At 39.9% G+C, this 25,342-nt stretch overlaps 1 protein-coding gene across 5 annotated transcripts in view; it reads left to right on the top strand.

Annotated features, from left to right (window-relative positions):
• The window catches only part of f13a1b (coagulation factor XIII, A1 polypeptide b), a 74,243-nt gene that overhangs the window by 2,799 nt on the left and 46,102 nt on the right, over positions 1-25,342 (top strand). Inside the window, exons 2-4 of one of the 5 annotated variants that reach the window (XM_034677284.1) lie at positions 3,449-3,571; positions 15,921-15,996; positions 16,963-17,126. The gene's annotated coding sequence lies outside the window, so the exon portion shown is untranslated. Of the gene's footprint in view, positions 1-3,448; positions 3,572-15,040; positions 15,061-15,920; positions 15,997-16,962; positions 17,127-25,342 lie in introns of those variants that run through there. The other 4 variants (XM_034677285.1, XM_034677283.1, XM_034677287.1 and 1 more) reach the window with 4 other exon arrangements.

The raw sequence follows: 25,342 nt of genomic DNA, 5'->3' as shown, positions 1-25,342 counted from the left end.
TTGCTAGCATGGTAAACTAGTTTTGGAGGGAAAACACATCAAGGAAGAAAGTGATTGAGAGGGATATGACACATGGATGAAAGGTTTCATAAGGAATAAAAATGACCCTGAGAAAAAGACAGAAGATAGAGAGAAGAAGAAGAAGAAGAAGAAGAAGAAGAAGAAGAAGAAGAAGATTGAGAAACCAGAGTGAACACACCGCCTCAACAGGCCTCCATATTTGATGAGCCACCTTACAGGGACCCTGCGCCTCTGGGACTTCTGAACTCTGCGTCAGTGCTCTGTGTCATTGCGCTGATGCTCTCGCTTTCCTTCTCCTTCCTCTCTCTCTTACTCTCCCATCGTTTCACTTTTTACTCCATCCCTTAGCTCCTCCTCCAAATCTTCTCCCTTTTTCCTCCTCTTCCTCTCTCTCTCTCTCTCTCTCTCTCTCTCTCTCTCTCTCTCTCTCTCTCTCTCTCTCTCTGCGCCTCATGCTCAGCGATGCGGCAGCGCGCTAATGCACCATGGCACATTCTGCAGCTCCGAGTCACAATGCGACCAGGCTTTGCGCAGTGACCGCACGGCGACCTCCCTCAGTATCGCTGCACAGTGACGCTGTGCTGAACCAGGGCCTGTTCAGGGCCAAGACTGAGGCAATGTGAGGGGGTGGGAGCTAAATAGTAAAGAAGGAAGAGCGGGTGAGAAGAAGAGGAGTTCTGCCAGTGGAAAGTACGATCAAGTCAAATGACTTGAAGAAAAAGGCAGAATGGGATCGGAAGAACCTGGAAATCCTCGCCTTATGAATTCTCTGAGTGTCAAACCAGAGGAGGTTCGTGTCCGTGTGGAACATGCAACATGATGAACGCCTCTGTGATCAGATTATTCCCGGTCATGCATGTGGTTTCTTACACGGCAGATAGCTAATACTGTTGCACCTGCCATGACCCTCAGCTAACCCACTGCTCCCCCTGAACGTCAAAAATGACGCCCAGGAAAGCAAACAAAACCAGTTTTCTGATTTCTGTCCTTCAGGGGTTTCTCATCCTTTTTGTACCCCTACTCTCCTTTTCCTACGTCAGACCGTGCTCTTCCATCCCCAAAGACCCGACAGACATCACACCATCACACCTTACCATGATCCCGGCCTTTCTTCCACATCCTTCGGACACGTTATTCTCGGTCTTCACAGCTCAGCGGGAACGACCAGAGGGAAGAGGAGGGAGATTAAAGAGATGAGAACGAAGCTGGCCTTAAAGGTCACTGTTATGCAGGTGGAGGGGAAAGGACACATCGCTGCATGTGATGAGATGGTAAAGCTTAAGCTACCTCATGGTACACCTGTCTGTATATATTTATTTGTACGTTGTGATTAACCTCAACAAGGCAGCACGCCTCTCCTCCGTCAAACCTGCAGGTCTATTCTGTCCATCTGCTGGTTGTCATATCTTCTATTCTGCCCCGCCATGGACTGTACACGTGACCACGTCAAACTACTCTCATTAGGACAATAAATGTAACATGTAAGGTGGAGTTTATGATCTGAATTGAGATATGAGCCAAACAGATACACCAGTCCAAACAGTGTTCCCTTAAAGTTATAGGGAAAAACATGACCGTACCTCCAAGATAAAAAACATTGAAAAAGTGAATATTTTGCTTCTGATGCAAAAAAAAACCACAAAAAAATGTGTTCCTGACATGGAAAAAATGAAAAAGTGGAAATTTTGTTTCTGTTGTGAAAAAACATGAAAAAAGTGGAAACTTGGTTCCTGATTTGAAAAAACATGAAAAAGGGAAAAAGTTTTTCCAAATGCTTAAAACATGAAAAGTGAAAATTTGGTTCTGAAAACCAAAAAACATGAAAATCTGAAAATGTTGTTCCTGGAAGGAAAAAATGAAAATCTGATTATCTTGTTACTGATACAAAAAAAAGTGAGAATTTTGAAAAAAGAAAAAATGCCGATCATGATCCTGACAAAGAAAACTGAAAAGAATGGCGACTGGATACTACAAATAAATACATATTTTGCCAACATGCCCAGAAGAACCATGATAACCTTCATGTCAGCCTCCAGGTCTAACAGCTCTTCGTAGGAAAGCTTCTCTGATGTTAATGATCTGGACTGATACTAGTAATGCTTCTTCTTCACTTGATTGATTTCTTTTGAAAATAACAACACATAAGCAAATGCAACATACATTATCGCTCTCTCTCACACAACATCCTTTTGCCCGAAAACAACCTGCTGCTTGATAGCTGGAAGAATTTAACGTTTTAATGATCTCTTATAATCCATTACTTGGAACGATGGTCCTCAGTTTGAAGAGTTTGCAATAACCACATCACTGCAGAGACCTCAATGAAGTTACTCACTTTCCAACCCTCAAGAACATATATGCAAAGTCTTCATTCGTTGTTAAGAGAGATCACAGGTCTCCTGATTTCTATAAACCGTAATCTGACACTAGTTTTTACAACTAAATACCGTTTCTTTGAAGATTCGTTTTTGGGACATTTTTGCCATTCTTAAGAAGGGCAGCTGAAGAGAGTTGAGAGTTGAACCAGCGACTGCAGCAATGAAGACGTCAGCCTCTGCACATGTGGCGTTCGCTTAAACCGCCACGCCATCCATCATGCCCTAATACAAAGTGTCTTATGTTAGTTATTTCTTTAAACATGGAGCACTGCAGAACTTTGCCCACGAGTCAAATGTCTGTTGGAGTGGGCTGCTCAAACAGAAAAGGTTCAGAGTTCAAGGTGTGAGTAGTGGATTCATAAAGTTAAGTGATGATTGAAGAAGGTAAATCTGGACTAAAGGCCTAAAAACGTTGCTAGAATTTTGATGTCCCTTCACATCCGGTGGTATATATATTTACACAAACACAAAAGAATGACAACCTAAATGTAAGCCTTCAAACACAGTATACATTTATGCTTTTTAAACTACCGGACCATCACACTGCCGACACCACTGAGACCTTCTGTGAGCCTCAGAGCTGCAGCATTTTATTATTCTGATGTGAAGATGGAGATAAACTTCAGTGACACAACAAAAGGGCGTTAACTTGATTTTCCTCTTCCCATTTAAATCTCTGGACTTGTCTGACCTGACCTCTGAGTTCCCTGCCTCAGCATCTGTGTGACCTCACACTCTGCTTGTGTTGTTAAGCCGCAAAGATGAACCACTCAGCAACACCTTTAACAAGGTCATATTTACATGTTCTCCATCCCGTCCTCCGCTGTCAGGAGATCAACCGTGCACTTTTAACCTGCACACAAACACGAAGCCTTGAGAAACATAACATACCATGACACACGCCACAGCCTGTATGTGCTCGCTCTGCATGTGCTTGCTCTGCATGTGCTCACTCTGCATGTGCGTGCAGCTTATATATATGTCTTATTTTCATTGCATGTCTGTTGCTGCTGACACTGTGACCCTTTTCTAATATCTGTTGTATCCAGGTCACAGAGCATTGGCCTGTCCTGGTTCATCAGCAGGACAACGCTCCACCAAACCCATTGTTCTCTCATGACACACATCTTGATCGTATTCATAAGACGGGGCGCCGGTGGAGATAACAAAATGTAAGAATGCAAATGGCATCAGGACAGTGATATCACAACAGCTCGGGGACACTTGGCCACTTTTATAAAGTGTGCACACTCACACAAACGTGACACGACAGGCACTGAAAGACACACACACTCAGTCACGGTGTAAACTGTGTTTTTCGCCTGAGGTTTATCATCTATTGAACTAAAGTTGTTCTTTTTATGAAGCTGGAATTCAGCCAAAATAAACACGATAGGAAAGATTAGCCGAATACGTTGATGATCTAATGATGTTCCTCCCTAATAAACTCACATTGTTCCGACAGTTCCCTCACTCTCCGGAGACTTACAGCCGCCACAATCACCTAATTACCTCTTTAAATAATTCACCAGTGTGCCAGCTACATGCAGAAACATTGAAATCCATTTGGACCGACAAGACTAAAAGGCTGTAGCCTCATACGCTGTGTACGACATGTTGATCGCTGTATTATTGATGCTGCAGAGTGTTTTATAAAGCGCACTGAAATTGAAATAGACCTAAAATTAACCCCAAAGATTTTGCTTTTTTTTAATTTTCATGTTCATCTGAGCATAATGCGTTATTTTAGAATGCTATGGACAATTAGTTTGAATATGTTTGTTTTTATCTTTGAATAGTGTGTTTTTAAACACACTTTTTCCTATTTTACAAGTAGAAACATGTCATCTAAATGTGTTTGTGTATTGTTGTTGGTATAAAAGGTCGAAAACACCAAATCATGTAATTCAATGCATGTTTTCCACACCATGTAAATATAATATAAGGGGCCAAGAGTTCAATTGTGGAAACAGATAACTCCATTTTTATAAATTTTCAAAAAACATATTTCTTTTTGATGTAGATTCCTAATAAAGTTACATTTTCAAGATATTTCTGATTAGAGACTAACCTAACCTCAGTTGATTGATCATACCAAAAGCTAGTATTTTTTTTTTTTAAACATTTTTTTAATTCAAAAAAAGTGAGTTAACTGTTTTTGCAAATGAACTCTTCAAAGTACTTAATTCAAACCATTCTGTAGTGACCTGTATCAGGTTAAAAAAGAAGCGGTACAGTTCAATAAAAAGTATCTTATAAAGTTATTTTTTTCAGTATTCTGTGGAACGACCTATCGGATAAAAGAGTGAAAAAATAAACATTAACAGTATTTTATTAAAGCTCCTATTAGGTACATTTCCCTCCAATTGTTTTTATATTTTCCTTATAAAATTCCACCAAAATAATAAAAAAAGAAGCTCAAGGAAAAAAAAGGGTAACGCAAAAAATATAAATATTTGTTTTTCATCTTTTCAATACAGTCACAAATCACACAGCTGTGGCAACAAATCTCTTTGAAATTAACATTAACTGAGAGACAAGAAAGGAAACTGTAGTGACCTGTATTAGTTTAACAAAGAAGCAGTACAGTTCAATAAAAAGTATCTTATAAAGTAGTTTTTTGAAGTATTCTGTGGAAAGACTTATCAGATAGAAGAGTGAAAAGCTCCTGTAAGGAACGGTTTCCCTCCAATTTTTTTATATTTTCTTTATAAAATTCCTCCAAAATATTCATAAAGAGCATGTGTAATCAGACCTTGTGATCAATACTAAGAGAATTCAAAGTGCCACTGATGACTTTTATAACCTAGCAATAGATAGCGTCCGTGAGAAGAACTTAGAAATTGAGGTTGTGGGCGCTGCCAGCACAAAAAACGCTGCCAATGGACACAGGCCCTAACTTTCAACTTTATCTGTTTATACTCAAAACAGAGAGTCAGTTTCTTTACCTAATTGAAGTTATTCAAAATATTCTGGAATAGGACTAACAAGGTAAAAGAAAGACATTCAATTCACATATTTAAATTAAATTATGAAGAATAATTCTGGCAGTATCTAAATCAGGTAATGGGGAGGAAAAGATTGAATATTGTAGTGTATTTCATTCCCTCCACGAGTTTAGACATAACAACAGGTTCATAAAAGTTTGTGTGAGGACAAGATGTTTAGATTGGGCCAACGTGACTTGCCAAGATTGTCTGATCCTTCCTAGCTGCTCCCTTCTGGGGCGATAGGGAGCCAGGAATCTGGCAGAAAAAGATAAATCGCTCCTGTCAGAACAGATATGATTTAATATAGGTTACCAAAGAACAGGATGGAGAGTGGAGTAGAGGTTACTCCATCTCACTATCCATCCTGCTGGACCTTTCCTAGGCAAGGGGAGATCATCAGAAATGAAGGATCTGTCAGTCAGCGTGAGAAATCTGGTTGTTGGATATTTGGTAGAAATGATGAATGAATGGTTAGAATGTCAGAGGTGGAATAAGAAAGCTAGTTGGTGTTGAACTGTCCAAGTCCTGGAAAAATGGAGGGAGCCGCTGGGAAGGCCAAAAGGGCTTTAAAGTTGGGAAATTAGGGTGTTGCTCACTGGACTCTGCAGACCTCAGTGCTCATTATCATGTGTATAAATAACATTGCAGTCAGAGAGACGGACTTCTTGAGTTCTTTCACTACAGTGTTTCATAAAGTATGTTATAGAAAAACATCTATATACAGAGTATTTCTCTGAAGAAATACACTTGATGCAAATTTCTCATCGCCTAAAGGTTAACCCCTCAGAGAGTTTACAAGTGCAGCCTTGTTCAGTAGCGAGACAGAGAGCATCTTTGACATTTATAGGCTGATTATAAAAAGGGTTCAGAAGTTCAAGAGGTTAAAGAAGAGCTCTTCTCTCTTAAGATGTAAAAGTCCCTTAAGCTGGAGCTCAAATGTTGTTGAGGGTTGCAGTTGCATGAACAACAAGAGCACAAAGTTCTTCAATTACAAAAGTAAACTCCACGAACTATGAAGGAAGATTAAATGTAGCTGCTTGTCTCTTCATCCATGGGCTGTCTGTGCTGGATTGTATTATTTGCTGTAGCTTGCTGGTGTTTTTATTCATGATTCCAGTATTTCAGATTCTTCTTGCCACTTATTTTACCTGACAGCAGTGAAACTACAACTAAACTTAACAAATAAGATGGAAACACTTGATGAAGGGAGGACAAGGCCAAAACTTTTATTGACATTTAGTGAGACGGTTTTCTGAAGTCACCTGGAAATCTGCACTCACATATGTCCAGTATGAAACTTGAGTTATCAAATCTGTACAATGGAAACAAAACAGAAAAAAAGAATCAATTTGCACAAGTTTTTAACAGAAATTTCTACTGCATTGCAAGACATGGCATGTAATTTGTCAGGTAAAATAAACCTAAAGCTGCATTTCCTGTTATTTTTAGTCACAAATGGGGGATAGGCAAACACTCTTACTATCTTCATAATGTAGAAATCTTTTAAAAGCATTGTAATCATTTATCAGGAGCCATGATTTTGGCACAATGAAAAATCTAGTTCAAAATTCACTCAATTTTAGCTCAATTTTTGGTCCCCACCACCCAAAAAGTAAATCATGCGTCAATTTATTAAAATAAAATAAAAATTCAACATATTCAAAAAAGAAATATCAAACAAAAAACATTTTGCTTAAGTAAAAATGTTTAATAAAATGTAAAAAAAAAAATTCCACGATTTAACATTTTTTCGAGCTGTAAATATTATTACATTTTGTGAAACGTTTTCCTGTTTTTTGAAATATTTTTGCGTTTCAGATAAATGGTATTCCGTGAAATGTTTGTACAGTTGACCTTCAGAACCACCGTACATAGTTATATATCCTACTTTCTCACTGGGTACTATCTCACTTTCTTTCTGCTGTTTGTTGCTGAGTAAAGTAGGTATAGTAAAGTAGTGTATATATATTTTTTTCTTATGTGAGGAGCTCTGAAAGAGTTGGCGAACCAAAAAAAGTTAAAATAGCTGGTCAGAAAACCAAAACAGCCAGCTTAAAGGCCCTGAAGAGCATCCTGGATCCAGAGGAACTGCTGAGTTAAGTAGTTGTTAGCTATACAAGGAGCAACTCTTTTCACATTGAACATTCTTTGTTTAGTTATTGATAAATTCACTAATATTGAAGAGAGCAGCTTTAAGTAGAAGTTAAATGTAATGATGGAAAAAAGACATTTCATTCAGTTTCAGATGAGTTATAAAGATGTGACATCCATTTCTATATTCTATAAGACCGTGAGGCGTCTGTCACTTTGTGCGTGTGTGAGCCCCTCACCCCCACTGGCATCCCCCCATAGTGCGGACACTCAGGTCTGCCACCCTCCTCACCCTGCTCCTCTTACCTGGGGGTCCACGGAGGTTGATCCCTCCTGGCATGTTTGGGTTCTCTCTGCATCCTCTCTATGTCTACATGTAGGCACCCACTGCGCTCTGTGTGTCTGTGTGTCTGTGTGTGTGTGTGTGTGTGTGTGTGTGTGTGTGTGTGTGTGAGATGCTCCTACATCTCATGAGTGTGTGAGTATTTGTATCTGTGACTACGCCAGATGTGTTTTTTAACATGTTCACACAGCTTCAAGTGTTTTTCTGTTTTCACATACACACTGTACGTACCTATATTAGTTGCAACATATGGCTCTGATACTGTCAGATGTGCTCTCTATCACTAGTTGTGTGTGTGCGTGTGTGTGTCGTACTATATGTTCTCCCTTATACGTTGTTATTTAATCTAATCTGATAATGTGTGTATGGGGTACATTTGTGGATTCATGCGTTCACATCTGCCCGTCTTCATAGAGTGTGGACGTTCGAGGCCTTCATGCGTTCTGTTATGTGTTTGTTCGCCCCCAGGGAGACAGATATGACCCATAAAGCCGGGCCATGAGCATGCTCAGTGTCCCCTCTCTGAGCACTTGACCCGGGGTCGCCCTTGCAATCGGGATCGAAGTGTGAAAAGAAGTCATGGGCGATGAGAAATCAGGATTTAGTCACACCCCCAGACTGGAGTCTGGCTCCTCTGGTTCTCAGGTGTCCTCTCACCTCAGATAATGTTAATGTGCAGAGAGGAGGTTTGAAAGGACCCTGAGAGGCTGTTTTCTTAAAGGCACGGGACAAAGAGGAGGTGTGAAAGGGTCACATTGTTGTGTATCATTTCAAACACCAGAGGTTTAGAGTTTTAGAAGCAATGAAAAAAATCCCCCCGAGACAATCAGAGGTGAGGAGGAAGGAAAGAGATGCAAATATGAATGCATCCAGAGAAGATTGAGTGTTACATACTGCAAGACAACATACTTTAATGTAACATGCTCACTAACAAGTAGGTCAAACTAAGAGCCATGGAGGAGAGTGCTGAAATACAGGTCGAGAAAGGATGTTTTGCTAAAGGTTTTTCTGCCAATAATTTAATTTATTTAAAAAATGACTTTTTGGTATGAGGGTTTATGTTTTCTTTTAGAGAATTTAACCACCACTTTCCCTTCCTATATATCATGCATACTCCAAGACAAATTAATGAAAGATGATGGCAGCATGTTCAGTGTCTCAATGCATCGATATCAGTCTGCAACATCTAGCATCGGAAATGAAGCCAATGCAGAGAATCTGCTGTTTCTGGAGTGTCCGCCTGAGGCTGTCTCTAAGACTGTATGAAACATGGACATAGTCTCAGTGACGTATTGGACTTGGAAGTGGAGTTCTGAAGCCCTACCATGTCGGTAGCCATGTTGGGAACCATTCGAAACTCAATCGTAGCAAGAGGCAGTTGAGGTGGGCCTTGTTAGCCTCATGGCTAGCAGTTATCAAGTACCCACCTGTCTGTCAAACCAGCCACACCCCTTATTACGCAAAATCTGTAACCTTAACATCTTATAAAAAAAGAGTATGAAAAAATATTCAGCCCTTCTAAAGTTATTACAGATAAAGGAATGAGCACATAGACCAACCTGTGTTTTGAACCACGCCGTGAACGTGTTTAATTCTGCAGTTAAAGTTCGTATCAAATATAACCTAATAAGGTTTCATGTTTTTTTTGGAGCCATTCCAAATGGCCACTCCAGGAACTGCAGTTTTAAGCACTTCTGCATTGGCTTTATTTTTCAACACTGTAGGCTGCAGCTTGCTAAAAACCAAGGAATCCCATGAGAGCCATATTTATATTCCCCTTTATTATACAGCAGACTTAAACATGTTAACAACCAGGTGTTTGGTCTGTATGGATCAAATACTGAGGGGGTATTTTTTACAACTTGTAAAATAAAAATATTATTTTGTTATACTGTGCAGTTATCTCAGCAGTGGTTGTCAGGCCCCAAAGATGTTGCATGAACAAAATTTAAGTGGTTTTTCATGATAAAAGTGACATTTTTAAGAATTTCTTACATTTTCAGTTTACTCACTTGAGATTTCTAGATTATTTACATTTTTGTGGCTCTAAAGACTCTTCTTAATGTTGATGTTATTACTCATTCAGACTTATTTGACGGGTGATAATGAGTCAACATTAGACAGACGATTTTAAGGGTTAGGAGAAAAATAGCACAGTAATAATTATCCTCAAGTTTCTTTAAGCAACTTTTAATCTGTGGTCAACTTTAGCGCCCCCTGTTGTTCTTAACATGCAGTGGAAATGTTGGATATTTGTGGTTAATAGTGTTAAAGGAAGGTAGTTTCCTCAGCATGCTGGTCTGACACCTATCTTGTGGCAGTGGTTTAAAATGGCAATAAAGAAACTGTCAGTCTCACCACTGATGGTTTCATTATCTTTTGTATGTCAGAAAGAGACATCACTTTAATTTCAGTCTGTTTCACACCCAGTTAAAAACTCCTTACTGGAGCTTTATGTGCCAAACATATATTACTGCAAAAACAAAGTTAATACAGAGGAAATAATTGACTTAGAACTGATATTTCTTTTACTATTGATGCTCCAAACTCTCCCAATTATTTTCTATTAATACCAGCTCTTTTTGGAAATCCCTCTTCATCATCATCTTCCTCCTCTGCCCCCCTCCACCCTTCAGCAGCTGCTGAGGAGCTGCATGCTTTTATATCAGTGTGATGGTGCTCTCAGGCAGTGAGAGGAAATGACATTTCACCTCACCCACACAGCGAACATCACAGGCTTTTAAAACCTCCCCGGTCCTTCCCTCAGCCGTGTCCTCACCAATATTACACCGGCAGGCTGAGAGCCGCGTTCCCCGCTCCGCTCTGACCTAATGGGCTGTGAAACAGTGAGGGGAGGCGGGTGACTCACTCTCTCACCCCTCCTCTTTTGGAGTTTTCCTCCTCTGCACGTCCTCCTCTCTCTATTTTTGGGTTCATTTTCGTATTACGCTTTCTAAAAACAAAAACGTTTATTCCTTTTAGTGCTAGGTCTGGGATTCGGCTCTCCTGCAGCAGACTTTTTGTCACTGAAATTGCTGGTCTTAATAAAAAGCCTTTGCATGTAGAGGCCTTAGGAGAACTCTAGAGCTTTGACACCAAATTCTTCATGGCAGAAGACACAGGGGGCAAAAGGTATTGAAATATCAGGATGTAATTTCTGTTCACAAACACACACAGTTAGAGGTGTTCAGTCGGACTTTAGTTGGCCTGAGGAGGATGGAAGAGAGAACTTAGGAGAGAAATGAGGAAGAAAGATGAAAACAGAACCCTGGCTAAAGAGTTAGAGCATAAGAGAGAAATAGAAAGAGGCGATTTCCTCACTTATACTGTTTCTGAAAAAACACTGCTTGTTCTTATAGTCATGTTTAAAATAAAACACTGCTACAGTTCCTTAAGTTATAATTAGACAAAGTAATGATTCAACTAAATGCCTGAAAATGAAACTAACTTGAAGACTCAAGGACTTGAGCTGGATTTGTTGACCAATCAAAAACTGACCTTCTTGAATCTGAGGTGTTTAAGATCTCTTTCTCTGTAATTTTGGCATCGTTATACAGCCTTCAATTTTCACTCTAAAAAAGGGGTTACAAGGGCCGATTTCTGGGATCATCTACCATGAATCCCATTCATTCAACCATAGTTTTTGTGATCATTAGCACTTTTTGGGCCATTTTTGTGTACTGTACCAATTGCTTTAAAAAGTCTAAGATCTGCTTTACAAATTGATCCTCATCTCTGCATCTCCCAAACGATAGCCTGTATAAAACTTAGAGGAGTTCTCATTGATGCCCCACATTGGTATCTGAAGAGTTTAACCCATAAGACCTGTGTGTAACCAAAAGTCAGCATTAAAACACGTTAGAAACTTAAACCAGGAACTTTTCCTAAACCCGACCAAGTAGTCAGAACCTTACATCATGCTACCGTTAACATTATGCTAGATCCTTATTAAAATTGTTGGAACACTAACAGTTATGGGTCGGTTCAGGCACATTGAGAGAGCACTTGGTGAAGTTTTTGGAAAGCTCATGGTTTGGATTGAATATTGAATCAGTACAAACCTTTGTTTTGTACAGGACTCCAAATAGTAGTAGTAGTAGTAGTTTCCTATACTGAAGCACAGACCGCATAAAACATGGACCTAGTCTCAGCGATGTTACCAACTGGTCTCTGAAGAGGCGTTTTGAAGCCAACAGATGGAGTTCGCCATATTGGAGATTCTGACTTCTGCAAACTTCTGGCCAATCTAGGAACTGGCGAAGAGTTGAGGCTCACCTGTCAGTCCAACCAGTTGGGAAAAACTCTTAGTCGTAATTTAGTCCAAATGGTTAAGTCATAAAATTATCAGCCACATAGCAACTGTTATGAAAAAAAATGTATGGATTCCAAAACAGTTTTTTGTACCAAGCTCCAAACATGTTTCATTGTGCTGGAACAAACTGCATTATAAAATGGGCTCAAATGAGGATCCTTTGATTTTTGGAGCCAGCCTCTAGTGGGCATTTGAGGAACTACAATTTTTGGCACTTCAGCATTGGCTTCATTTTTCAACACTGTAGTTTACTGCTTGGAACAAACCCTCCTTTAAGCACCTACACATAGTATGTTGAGTACGTTGATCTTGCTTAGAGTATGTTTTAGCCTTAGCTTGGTCTTGACCCTTAAATTTACAGTGATCTAGATTTGCCTGTTGCTGTTTGCAATAACAACATTCAAAATTAGCGCCTCCCCCTCTTAATGACTCTACAAGCCTCCTTTTGGTTGATGAGGCAAGGATTTTGTAGATTCTAGCCCCTGACCCTGGGCAATATTATTGGCCAAAGGGAGAGGACTCACCCATTGCCGAAAGGTCAATACCCCACGCGAATACAGGCAGTGGAGGAATCTGCAAACATAGACTTCAATTGGATCATAAATTATGTTAGAATGGGATTGTTTTAGTCTACACATATATGTTTTTTTGTAGTAAAATTTCCCTCTAATCGTTTCTTTAAGACCTAAACACCACCAGGCAGAGGCTGCAACAGCTGCTGCTCCAGCCCTCCAACTGGCATCTGGCCCATGATAGATCGTCAGTACGTCAGAAACAAAAGATCTGCTCTGACAGCTGTACATCACTGTCATGTGTTTGAGGAGTTGACCTTGCACAACCACAATCCATAATCTGATGCACCGACAGGCCCTTTGGTGGCCTTTAAAATCAAACTGCATTCATGGAAGTCGGCCTTTCTCCTCTGGTGCTCTCAGCCAGGCAAGCCGAGTGGCAAAGATGGCATCATTAGACGACTCAGCTTTGCCAAGACACCACGAAAGAGATCTCATGATGGACGAAAGCCCGGCTGAAAGCTGAGGCCTGGAGACGTTTGCCCCGAGGACATGAAACAGCAGCACCTCAGGAGCCGGTCCAGCTGGGCGGTCAGAGTTCGAGGACGATCCCCCCCCCTCACATCGACCTGTTTTTGTAGGATTTCTGCAGGCTAAAATGACCCGACAGCGCTTGCTGCATTTGCTGCCTGGCACATAAGCGATCTGAAAACGCTGAGCTATTTCTGCTGATGTTAATTTGCTCTGTGTTAGGGCCCCGGTTCACAGCTCGGTCAGCCTTCCCTGATACTATATTCCCGTTTGTTTCAGTAAAGGTTCTCCCGTCACATCGCATTTAGGTCGAGATGCCTGTGAACTGTGAATGCACCGCGCACTGGGACCCGGCCACGCTGAGGCTGCTGGGTCCTAGGGCCTGCCTGCTTCAGGGAAGTTATGCTCATGATGAGGGTGGTGATATAATTTCTAGGTTTTCCTTCATGATGAGGGCTGATGAATAAAAGTAGAAATAAATATAGTTATTTAGAGAAAAAATCCTACTCTTATGTGCATTTAAAATAGAATTTAAAGGAATCTCACTTTGTGTTCCTCTTCACTAAGAAGCCTGTAGAATGATTTAAATATTTCAGCAATTAATAAAAAATTAACAAGCTGTAGCATGCAATAAAAAATATGACTTTCATACATTAGTTTCTACAGTGCTGATAATTTATCCTTTAAAGCAAACAGTTTAAAGAAGTATTTTTTTAAAAAAAAAAGCTTATTTTTAAAATGCAGTTAAAATAAATCAAAAGTACAAAAATATACAGTAAAATTACAAAAATGTAAATATCAACCAAAGAAAATTCTCTATATTACAAATGTAATTCCTGAAATATATAAAAATGCACACATTTGTATCAGTGGAAGGATGAAATTATTGTAAATATAAGTAAAAAGTACCTGATTTGTGTAGTTTTATCCCCTATACAGCAGCAGACCAGTGTGTGTGTGTCCTCCAAGAAAATGCAGCAGTGTGTCCCGTCTTTATACGGACCCCTCCTCATTGGGCACGCTGATCCCTTCATTCTTGTTATCTCTGATTTCATGAATAATTCATCACTCAATCAGAACCACAACCGAGCTCTCTAATTGCTGCCTTTTTTACTGCCATCATCATTATTATTGTTATTATTCCCATCTCCTGTGCGTACTGTTAAACATGAAATTAAATTAATGTGATGCTGAGAAAAAAAAAACCTTCTTCTAATAGCCCTGCATTAACCCTCTTGTTAATTTGAAAACAGATTTAGGGGAAATTAATTTCACATTTGGATGCAGTTTGTGAGAGGAAGAAAAAAAAAACTGCAAACAGCTAATTTAAGTAGTAATTTGTATAATTGCTCAATTTGTTTTCCAGTGGAGAGAAGCTGATCATTCTTTACAAACTAGTCAAGAGAAATAAAAAATCCAATACAAATTAAAACATTTAAAAACTGAACATAAGAATATTCAGATTATAATTATGACGTTATTTTAACTGCTGTGTCTAAAAGAAAAAGAGTTTGTTTTCATCAGACCTTTAACTGAGTTACTTAATCCTCCCTGCTGTACTTTCCTTTTTTTAAATCTCATGTCATCTTTTATTTTTTAATTGAACTGACACTCCAGTGATGAATATAAAACACTAACCCTTACAGCTGCATTAGTGTTAAGTATGTGTGTGCGCGTGTGTGTGTATGTGTCTGTGTGTGTGCCTTTAAAACAGCCAGAAGATAGAATGACGGGTTAAACAGAGGTTAACACATGTTAAGGCAGAGCACAAAGATGATTTAATTCATTAAGTTGGTAACAGGGTTAAATGTACTCCCTGAATGTATTTCTACCTGTCTCTCAGATTTCTCTGTGGTCGCTGGTGTGCAAGGTTTGAATCCAGGTCAGTGTTCTTGAGATAAAACAACGTAGTTACATTTAAAATTGATGTTACAACTACACTTGCGAGGTCATGCTAAAAGCCTGCTGGTTTACTTCTGTTTCCTTTTACATGTACAGGTAAGATACAAACAAGATACTTGTAGCATACCTGTAACTCAAAGCCCTGTATCTTCTTTATCATTAGTGCTTCCTTTCTTTCAAAATGAATAAAGAAATGCTCCTGTACCACTTTAGCATCTTCCAAACACAAAAAAGAATGTAGCTGAAGAAATTCAACCTCAATCTATCATGAAGTTATCTCAAGGAAAGCTGCAAGTGTACTCTCCTTATACAGATCTCTGATAGTTATTAGTTGTGTTCAGAATTAGCTGTAGCTAATGTGTCTTACCCATAGACTGTATAAATAATGGATGTACTATCCGTGACGTCACCCATCTGCTTCTGAAACGCTGTTTTGAAGCCAGTCGTTGGTGGGAGCCAGGTTGGAAACAATGAACTCAGGCTAACATCTGTTGAGCTAGTGTGACGTAAAGAGGCGGGCTTTGAGCCTCCTAGCCAACAGCTACAGTGTTCCCGCCTGTCAATCAAGTCAGTTGTGCAAAACTCGTAATCTAAATATCTTCGAAATTGAAGCATTATGAAAAAATTAAAACCCCGTACAGTGTGTCCCAATCGAGAAATGAGCTATCCAGACTACACTCGTCTTTTGCACCAGGCTGTAAACATGTTTATTTCTGCTGTAAAGATCAGCTTTTTTGAATGGGTGTGTATGTGGTTTCTGGTACTTCCGGAGCCAGCCTCTAGTGGACACTCGATGAACTGCAGTTTTTAACACTTCTGCATTTGCTTCAATTCTCGCAGCCGGAAGTTGCCACTTGGTCTTGCCTCAAAATCCAGTCGTGTGTTGGGTGCTGAACTGTGTGTCCTTAAGAAATAAGTAAGTCTCTCGAGATGTATTTCTTTAAATTGGTGTTTGTGGGTAAAATTTGTAAAAGAGTGTCAGTGGCATGCTAGCGGGTTGCATTAGTGATTACTAGCTAGCTAAATGCGCAATTTGTGCAACTGCTGTGTGATGCTGCGGTCATAGTGTGGCAGGTAAGGGATAATGTAAAGTGAGCAGATGGTTATGTGTGTAACTGAACATTTCCATTGAAGGTAAGAGGACTTGTGCAGGAATGTTTTCTGTAGACAAGGTTGCACAAATGACTGTGAACCTGATTGAGGTTTTCTATCTCTTAATTGTCAAGGTCTGTTGACTTTTTTTCATCATTATCCAATCTCTATATGCAGCCATAGACCAGCCCACATACAATTAGGGTCACTACATCCCTATCCTCTTAAAATGTGTCAGTTTTCAGTCTAAAAGCTCTTTTTATCTTTTCTTCTCCACCAATTAATTTTTTCCCTCTGATATTATTTCTTTTCTTCCCCTTATTTTCCACTTTGAAGAGGTTGCCATTAAATCTGCAGGAGTTAGTGTCTGTAGTAAGGGTCATTTTTTTCAGGGCAACATCCTACTGTACAGAGAACAGAAGCAGAACAATGAAATTGACCAATCAACACAGAGTATTCAACAAGCTGTGTAATGAGTGTGACTAATTGATGTTAACTCAAATGGCCACCCACTTTATTTTTGTAGCTCTGAACTGCAGAAAATTAGTGTATCAACAGCATTTAGTATCATTGAGGTTTAGGTGGGAGGGATGAATGGGAGGAAAAAAGAGCCGAAGCAAAGGTTCAATTTAAGGCTTTACCTTTAAAACCTAATGTTTTCTAAGCAAGCAAGTCTTTTCCTACGACTCTGCAGAACCAGGCAGTGGGCTCTCAAATTATGTAGTGATCAACTCCCGTCAGCCTTCCCCTGGTGTGCTCTGTTCTAACAACCATCATTTCTGTGCTGTAGAAAACAACACCCACCTGTCTGAAGGACTACCGCCCAGCTTTACTCGCCTGCAAAGTGATGAAGTGCTTGAAGAGCTGGTCACAGATCACTTCGTCCCAACCTGTCAACAAGAAAGCCCACATCCTCCATGACACCCTATATCACCTGGACATGAAGTGATCAAGGTAAAAAGAAAAGCAGTTCTTTCACTATAATTCAGTGTTTGATACTTTGGTGGAAGACTTAGCAGCTTTCTGAAAGTGAAGCCAAAACATTCAGAGCTCTCCCTTCTGATTGGCTGCAGCTGAGGTCATAAAGCCTGCCTCCTCCATGTAAACAGATGGGACATGGGTCGTACTATGAAATCAAAATAACCTCTCTCAAACATGTTCTTTGTCATTAGAGTTAACTCTTGTCATGATGTTTCATGTCCAAGTGTTCACCTGTTATGCTGAAGACCCCGGCTTTTCAATTTGCGGCCCGGGTCAGCCTCTGAGTGTCCCTAAGCTGACCCTCGTACATTCACATCTCTGACTGGAGTTGCACATGAAAAGGACTGAGGGGAAAGCGAAAAATTGATGGCGGAGACCAATAATTTAAGCCCTTCTGGACTGCAAACCACTTGTTTGTTTTACTGCCATCTCCATACCCAAAACCAAAGTGCCTGATTTGCAAAGAGTGTGTTGCCATGATTCAAGAATATAACATTCACGTAACATAACTTTGAAAATAAACCCCACTTGGCGGACCAACTTTTCCAACAGAACACAGGAGAGAGAGGCCAAGGTACAGAGTTAGTTGTCCAACAGAGAGCCACAGCAGCTTTTCTCTCAGTGCATCATGGCTCTTGACGAATAAGGAGTGGCCGTTTATGGACTCTGAAGTGTGAGCCAATGTTTGATGGCTGGTTTAATAATATTCATGCACTTTAATGTGCCTCTGCCTGATATGTAACCGAAGGTTTTTGACCCTAAATGTGAAACAATCAGTGTTTTTTAAAGCTATATTTTGGGGCATTTTGCCTTTTTGGATAGGACAGCTGAAGAGAGACAGAAAATGTGGGGAGTAGAGAGTTGGGGAGGAAAGGACAGTAAATGGTCGAGGCTGGAATTGAATCTGCGACCTCTGCGACGAGGGCTATAGCCTCTGTATATGGGGCGCGCTTAGACCGCTAGGCCAACTGCGCCCCAAACAATGTTTTATTTTACAACATTAATTAGCATTTATTTAAAGTTTGCCTTTTAGAAAAAGTAGAAAAGTCAGGCCCACTTAGTTGTCCTTGTCTACAAATCGGACCCAGTATAAGATGTCATTGAAACGCCCTGCTGTAGACTGTGTTGCAGTGGAAGGAGGATATCAAAGTTTATAATAATACAAAGCAGTAATATCAAACCACCTCAGTTCTTTGCAAACAGGAGGAGACCTTTTTATCCCAGTAAGGTGATAGGTTGAACATTTTTATAAGCATGAGTTTTGATGATGTCTTCCTGCGCCTGTAGCACTAGGTTGTTTTCTAGAGTATTCTGGACGACAACATCATTTTCTAAAGAGACATTACTCCAGCTTTGGTAAACAACGTCTCTCAGCCCGTGTGTTAATAACCCCGTGGATTTCCTCTGCCCCGTGTTGAACAGGGGGCCCACCTCTGGACACCTTCTTCCCCTCAGGAGCAGGTGACTAATAATGTGTTTTGACGTGTGTGTAAAACGCTTTGAATAGTCCAGATGTGTGAGAGGATTGAAGACGAGGACCTGCAGTGCTACTGAAAAGCGGGTGTCACCGCTCTACAGTCGGCGTCAAAACGCATTAAAATACACCTGCAGCTATTTAAAAAAAAAAAAAGAAAAAACCTGTACCCCTCTCTTGTTTTCTTCTTCTTCTTCCTCTTCTTCTTTCCATCTCCATCTGTCAGGCAGCAGCAGCAGTTGCCATGGCAACAGAAGCAGATGTTGAGGGGTTTCTCCTGTGTGACGGGATGTGAACTGTTGACCTTTGCCACTGGAAAAAAAAAGCAGAAATGTCAGTAATGGATATGGATTTATGAGTGTATGGGCTGCTGCTATATTGCCTCTAACGCAGCTTGGCACACCATATGCCGCTGTTTGCATTTTTTATGATGTGGGACGACTCAGTCGAGAGGGTTGAAACGATTCAGTAGATCCACGGGCTCTGGGGCTTTGCAGTGGAACACACACAAACACTGTATATTGAAACTATAGGGCATAAACTGCACCTTGAGCTCCTCTATGTGTGATGACACAGGCTGTTGTTTATCTCCAGCTGAGACAAATCTAACTTTAGACAACAACTGATACTGTTTTCAATAAACATGACCGAAATGTCTTAACCTGCTGCATGGGATTCACACAGACTGGAACAGACTTAAGACCTAGTTTGACAGACTAGGATGCATATATGCATTAACAGCTTAGGGCATGAAGTGAGTCACAGCAATGCTACAGTAACCACAAGGCCCACTTCTGCATGCGCTCCACAGGCTACAACATGCAGGCTGCAGGCTTTGACACTTCACGAACACAGAGACAAATGTGACCGGCTGTTTGGAATGACTGTCTTTTTTGGTTGGGCAGTTGTATCGCTGTTTTTGCATCAAACCAACAATGTTCTCTGTCATGTAGCACTTGCTGGCAACCAAGCATCCAATAGGGCAGCCAGAAATAGTCAGCAGTGTTGTTAAATCTGGCTTCAGGCTGCGTTAAAGATGAATACTCTACTGAAAACTTGTACTTTTAATGTGCTTATTTAAAGCTATCGAAGGAGTTTTTATCTGTTTTTTTAACAGCCTGAAGCTAATGCTGATGTCTCTTTATGAACTGGAAAAACAAGTCCATCAGTGCAGCTGACAAAACTGCATTGCTAGCTGGAAGTCCTGGCTTACTCATGTCTCCCTGTTACATCTAGACCAATCATCCACTCGTGAGCCGTTGTATGACGTAAAAACAAAAACAACTTTATTCTGGTGTTCCTTTAGTGTCACAAAAACAAAAATTTAACAGATGATGATTGATTACGTTCTAATAAATATTCCAGACAGACACAGTAAAATAACGTGACTCCAAACCAGTCTAGCTTCCACTGACTCCTCTCACTGTCTGTGCCACACACAATCTTATATTAAAGAGACAGTGTCTTCTCATCAAAATAGGAACTAGAATAGTATATAAAACAACAAAATCCAATTATAATCTTCACATGCTTTACCACAACAATTTCTTAACTATACTAACGCTAAATAAATCTATAAACAGACATTAATAACCTGTAACAGTACTTTGCCTCATTTGCCAAATACTAACAAACAGACAAACAACACTCAACATGTCAGTGACAGGATCAGTGCAAGATGGGGCTTGTCATAAAGAGTAAAAGAATGTTTGAATAGACAAAAATAACTATTTTTTTCTCGACTCGGCTCTCTTGGTTTTTGCCATATTTTTGTTCGGCACTGTGGTGCAAGATGTCATGAGGGTACAAATCCAGCTCTAAACTGAAGTCCTCCATCATAAAGCATTCTGGTTATTTAGGCCACCTCTTGCTTGCATTGCTTTTTGACACGCATACACCCCCCCCCCCCCCCCCCCCCCCCCCACACACACACACACACACACACACACACACACACACACACACACACACACACACACACATACTTGACCTGAGCAGGAGAAAAACAATCCTTCCAAGATTGACTTCATTATACATACACAATTAATCTTTAATCTGCTCCACACCTCCACCCAGAGCTGTGATTCCTGCTCTCCTCCGGCCCATCAAACTTTCATGAGGGTAATGGAGATAAACCTAAGATGGAATAACAATTCCTGCCGTATAATCCCGGAGGAAAGGTGAAAGAAAACGTTTCCAAGGTGTTGCAAGGTGCCAGACGGCTTTCTGGATTAGCTCTTGCACCCAAATGTGCAGCCAGGTCGAGAGATTGAATGGTTATTGAGTGTAAGTGTTTTCCAATAGAATATTCTACGGGTGCCTGGGGGAGCACTAGTGTGTGTGTGTGTGTGTGTGCGTGTGTGCGTGTGTGTGTGTGTGTGTGTGTGTGTGTGTGTGTGCGTGTGTGTGTGTGTATGTGTGTGTGTGTGTGTGTGTGTGTTGTGTTTCCTGGTATTTGGGTTATGTCTTTCCTGCAGAAACTTGAACATTTTGAACTCAAATGCAGTGCAACTTGTTCTTTTGTCATCAGAGATTAAGAAAGTAAAGAGTTTAGATGAGGTAACAGGGGAAAGTCTCTTGTTCTCGTCGTAGCAGTGTGAGTGTGTGTGTGTGTGTGTGTGTGTGTGTGTGTGTGTGTGTGTGTGTGTGTGTCTGTCCATGCCCACGTGTGGCACACAAAGTGCCATTAAGATTTTAGCCTCGTAATTCCCTGCTTGTACGAATCTTTTTTGTCAGTCTTATATAATACTGCCCAGATAAGGTGGAACGGGCATTGAAGGATCTGCTGGATCAGGCTCTCCCTCTATGAGTGTGTGCGCATGCATGAGCATGTGTGTGTGTGTGTGTGTGTGTGTGTGTGTGTGTGTGTCAGTACACATGATGAGACAGCGTTCAGAGCAGAAAATGGGGGAAAAAAGGCACAACATGATGCAAATACATGAAAATAAACATCGCCCCGGGTGTACATTCATTCATGCATGCATATGTGCAGCGTATACATCTGCATGCAATAAATAATGAGCAAAAACACAGCAGAGTACACAGTGTACAGATGGGACTCTGTGTTGGCCACCAGAGGGCGCTCGTCCTCAGTGAACTTTTGACCCCTGCTGCCGGGCATTCAGAGAATCTCTCAGCTGTGATTACGTGATCTACTTTGATTAATTGGGCAGATATGATGGTACACACTGACTCGATGACCCTCAGTGAGGACAAAGCCCGTGCAGGGGCGACTACAAGGAGCAAAAGCAAACAGAGAGTGTGAAGGGATTCAAAATGACAAACTATGAAACAGAGGAGAAAGAGAGAAGAGAGATGAGAACGTGGGAGGAGAAGAAAGAGAGGAGCTGACAGGAGTGGACATAGATTTAAATGTGTTTGCATGATGCAGTTGGACAGACAAAGACATGTTAAGAGTGAGAGGGGATTAAAAAACACAAAAGCTTTCACTCTTACAGCTGACCTTAGATCTGTACATCTAACCTCCTCTTAACTGCATTTCTCCTTTTTTCTTCTGTTAAGCATGTGTGGATGAAATTATTGATTGAAAAGTCCAACTAGCCTCCATTTGAAGTCAACAATATAAGTCACATGACCAAAACAGATGGAGACAATGGGAGACACCAAGCGACTTCAAATAAATGCAAAAAGACTACAAGAAGACACAGGAAAAAAATCAAGAGACACTTAAAGCACCTGCTAGAGATGCAAAACAACAAAAAGATTCAAAGTAACTTCAAGAAATGCTAATTGACAACAAAGAAAAAAAAAACAACAACAGAATGGTGAGTGTTTCATGGAGATAATGAGTGACCAACAAGAAACAACATAAAACAGACTTAAAAGAGACACAAATTAACCCCATTGACGGTCACAGAAACTTCAAAGACACCTAAAACAACCACAAAGATACACTAAAGGAAGTTTTAAGTATGCAAAAACAACATCACAAAGATGCAAAGCAATGTTTGGATTTGCAGTATAACATCAAAGCTACTTAAAACAACTGTTAGAGATGCAGAAAGACATTATCCGGACTAAAATCTTCGTAAGAGGCACGTAAAACTATCACAAATAGAGACCACATGACTTTGAGGTGATCTTAAGTGACTGCAAAGATAGACAAAAAAACAACTACGGTATTTTAAGTGACCAAAAGAGCTGCAAGAGGACACTTCTATGAAAGCAGAAGACCAAAGAGAGATGCTAAAAACCCCAAACTGACTTTAAGAACTTGTGTGTGTTGAGGGGGTTAAATATTTAATACAATAAAAGGAAATTATGATTTGAAATAAACTCAAATGTATGTTTGATAACAACAGAGACTCAAGTTTTACTTTAAGAAAATGAAATACATGCAAAAAGAGAGTTTATGGAGTCTTCATGGAACGGCAAAACACTCATAAATTGATGCAATAACTTTGGGACGCAAAACAACGACAGAGACAAAAATAAAAAAGGAAAGTCCTAGGAACCCAAGAACCCAGAATAAGAACCCTGAAAGACCACAAGCAACTTATGCAGATCCAGAAAGACCAAAACAAGACACAAACCAACCACAAACAGACTTCAAGCTGCCTTTGGGAGACAACAATTTATCACAAAGTAAATCTTTGACTTCAAGGAGAAGATCTGCAGGACAATTACAAAGAGACTCAAAGCAACTTCAAAACAAGTTAAAATACAAAAAATGATACAAAATAAAACAACGGCAGGTGAATTTAAGATGATGTAAAACTACACCCTCTCTACCAAACAAACAAACAACCATCGAAAAGACACAAAAAACAATCACAAAGACAACTGTAACAACTGCAAAGAGATTTAAAATAAGTCTCTCTACCAAACAAACAAACAAACAAACAAACCACAAAGACAACTGTAACTACTACAAAGAGACACGATGACCTTAACCAACACAGCTATGTGTGTCTGGCTTCTCTTGTCTAGTTCTTTGTGTTGGAGAGCTCTGGGGGCCTTCACATGACCTGTTGACTTATAGTTCATACACCCTTCCTACATATTCCTCTCTGCGATGCCAAAGTCTCATCTTTGATTCTCTCTCTCTCTCTCTGTATTTGCCTTTTGGCCATAGTCATACCCTCATCTTCCTCATGCAGCGCTTGTTTTGTTCAGTATTTTAGCCCGTGGGTATCTGCCACAATGAGCTGATCAGAGGATGCTTACTTATGACCGGAAATGTTTGTCATCCCCCTCTTCTCTCTCCTGAACTTTATATGAACTCGTCTCACAGCTCCAAGGAGGCTGAAGAGAGGCAAAATGTTAAAGATGGAGATGGAAAAAAATAGCTAGTTGAGGTTTTCTGCAACCTTTCCTCGACTGTTATACTTTCCTAGTTTCTTGAACGTCTCTTGTTCTACTTCAGGGAGAATACTGAGAAAGGAATTTGGGGTTAAATTCGCAACTGCTCAAGGCTACCCCATTTGTTCCTCTTCAGCCTATTCATCCCTGACAGAGGGCAGCTTAAAAAATATTTGTCTGACCTTCCAGGTGAAAGGTTTTTCCTTTCACATGTAATAAAAAATACAATACTTTATTCATGCAGCAGGATTCACATCATGTCCCTCCTTAAGTATGTCACTGAATAAATAACATCTTTATGTTTATTCATTTTTTACAGCCATTGAAAAGTAAACCTCCTTATTTGATGTATTGCTGTATCTTTTAATGCAATGGTGCCTTCAAATCTGAAAATTATATCCTCAAAGCTGAGCACATAAAAGATCAAATACATGCAATATCTATCAATCAAACTTTAACACTGTCCTGTTTTAAATTTATAAATAACAGCAGTATGTTTTAAAGCATTTTTTACCCCTAAGAACGTGCAAAGTAGCAATATTTTCTTAATATTCATGAATTTGAGCGAGTTGAAATCATGTAATGCTGAATGCAGAAATTAATTTAAATAAAATAATGTATGAGAACAAAATTAACCCATCAGTTTTTGCCTGATGGCTGTAAGCACAGCACAACAGACATTTTATGATAGAGGCAGAACTGACAAAAATTAACGTCAATACAATATCATTTTAACAACTAAATTGCTTGTAAGTTGTTTTGTGATATTTAAAAAAAAGCATCTGCAAGGTCCTCCTGGAATTGAAGGATTAGCAACATATTCCTGAGCTGCATGGGATTTCAGAATCAGAATCAGAAATACTTTATTTATCCCAAGGGGTAAATTCAGTCATTACAGTTCCTCTATACACAATAAGTTATACAAATACAATAATAAGCTATGTAGAAAATAAATACATGGTTGAAGTCCCCAGAGATCAGGAAGAGGGCACTCTGGTGGTCTGTCTAGAGTCTGGCTATGGCAGCGTTGAGAACGTTGGACACCATAGTCGGGCGTCCAACGTCTCGCCCTCTGTTGGCCACCTTGGTTTTGAGAAATTTCAGGTGCACTTGCAAAAGTTGCCCAGTAGGTGGCAGAGTATGGGATGACTTTAATCCTCCAATACTCTGTCTTTGATTTTTTTATGTTTATGTCTTTATCAGAAAGGAACAATGACATAGTATAGAAGAACACTTTACAAGGAACAACAATATGAAACAGAAACAGATTTTGTTCATCACTTAGTTCTAAATATTCTGTGCTTTTTTACTACATTTTTTAATTTCTCATTTATTTCTGATGTTATTCCTGCTTTCTATTTATATACCTATATTCTTACTGTTATAACGCTTA

Source organism: Notolabrus celidotus, chromosome 23, assembly GCF_009762535.1.
Source record: "Notolabrus celidotus isolate fNotCel1 chromosome 23, fNotCel1.pri, whole genome shotgun sequence".
Taxonomy (NCBI): domain Eukaryota; kingdom Metazoa; phylum Chordata; class Actinopteri; order Labriformes; family Labridae; genus Notolabrus; species Notolabrus celidotus.
This window is presented reverse-complemented; position numbering and strand designations above follow the sequence as displayed.